Here is a 1737-nt window from a genome sequence, read left to right as displayed (position 1 = left end):
CTTAACTGAATTCTTGCAAATCTGTGATACTGTTAAGACCAATGGGGTTGACCCTGAGGTCTACAGACTTATGCTCTTCCCTTTTGCTGTAAGAGACAGAGCTAGGACATGGTTGGACTCACAACCTAAAGAAAGCCTGAACTCTTGGGAAAAGCTAGTGAATGCCTTCTTGGCAAAGTTCTTTCCACCTCAAAAATTGAGTAAGCTTAGAGTGGAAGTCCAAACCTTTAGACAGAAGGAAGGTGAATCCCTCTATGAAGCTTGGGAAAGATACAAGAAATTGATCAGAAGGTGTCATTCTGACATGCTTTCAGAATGGAGCATCATAGGTATCTTCTATGATGGTCTATCTGAACTGTCTAAGATGTCATTGGACAGCTCTGCTGGAGGATCTCTTCATCTGAAGAAGACACCTGCAGAAGCTCAGGAACTCATTAAAATGGTTGCAAATAACCAATTCATGTACACTTCTAAAAGGAATCCTGTGAATAATGGGACAAATCAGAAGAAAGGGGTTCTTGAGGTTGATACTCTGAATGCCATATTGGCTCAGAATAAAATATTGACTCAGCAAATCAATATGATTTCTCAGAGTCTGTCTAGCATGCAAGCAGCAACAGGCAGTACCAAAGAAGCTTCATTTGAAGAAGAAGCTTATGATCCTGAGAACCCAGCAATTGAAGAGGTAAATTATATGGGAGAATCCTATGGAAATACCTATAATCCTTCATGGAGAAATCTTCCAAATCTCTCATGGAAGGACCAACAGAGGCCTCAACAAGGCTTCAACAACAGTAATGGTGGAAGAAATAGGTTTAGCAATAGTAAGCCTTTTCCATCATCTTCTCAGCAACAGACAGAGAATTCTAAGCAGAGTCACTCTGACTTAGCAACTGTAGTCTCTGATCTAATTAAGACCACTCAAAGTTTCATGACTGAAACAAGGTCCTCTATTAGAAATTTGGAGGCACAAGTGGGTCAGCTGAGTAAGAAGGTTACTAAACTCCCTCCTAGTACTCTCCCAAGCAATACAGAAGAGAATCCAAAAAGAGAGTGCAAGGCCATAACTTTAAACCAACATGGCCAAACTTGAAGAAGAAGAAAATGCAGTAATTCCCACTGAGGAAGACCTCAATGGACGTCCACTGACCTCCAAGGAGTTCCCTAATGAGGAACAATGGGAATCTGAGGCTTACACAAAGACCATAGAGATTCCATTAAACTTACTTCTGCCATTCATGAGCTCTGATGAGTATTCTTCCTCTGAAGAGGATGAAGATGTTACTGAAGAGCAAGTTGCTAAGTACCTTGGAGCAATCATGAAGCTAAATGCCAAGTTATTTGGTAATGAGACTTGGAAGGATGAACCCCCTTGCTCACCAAAGAACTGGATGACTTGGCTAGGTAGGTATTACCTCAGAAGAGACAGGATCTTGAAAAGTTCTCAATACCTTGTACCATAAGTACCATGACCTTTGAGAAGGCTCTATATGACTTGGGGTCAAGTATAAACCTCATGCTACCCTCTGTAATGAAAAAGCTAGGGATCCTTGAGGTACAAGCTGCAAGAATCTCACTAGAGATGGCAGACAATTCAAAGAAACAGGCTTATGGACTTGTAGAGAATGTCTTGGTAAAGGTTGAAGGCCACTACATCCCTGCTGATTTCATAATCCTAGACACTGGAAAGTGTATGGATGAATCCATCATCCTTGGCAGACCCTTCCTAGCCACAGC

At 41.5% G+C, this 1737-nt stretch overlaps 1 non-coding gene across 1 annotated transcript; it reads right to left on the bottom strand.

The window, feature by feature from the left end:
• Positions 1–202: 202 nt before the first annotated feature.
• Positions 203–306, bottom strand: LOC148565658 (small nucleolar RNA R71). The gene has a single exon (XR_015884466.1). It is a non-coding gene; the product is annotated as a small nucleolar RNA R71 (small nucleolar RNA).
• Between the last annotated feature and the right edge of the window lie 1431 nt (positions 307–1737).

Source organism: Arachis ipaensis, chromosome B5, assembly GCF_059453495.1.
Source record: "Arachis ipaensis isolate K30076 ecotype BB chromosome B5, ASM5945349v1, whole genome shotgun sequence".
NCBI lineage: Eukaryota > Viridiplantae > Streptophyta > Magnoliopsida > Fabales > Fabaceae > Arachis > Arachis ipaensis.
Note: the sequence above shows the minus strand (reverse complement) of the source record. Positions and strands in the feature narration are given on the sequence as shown.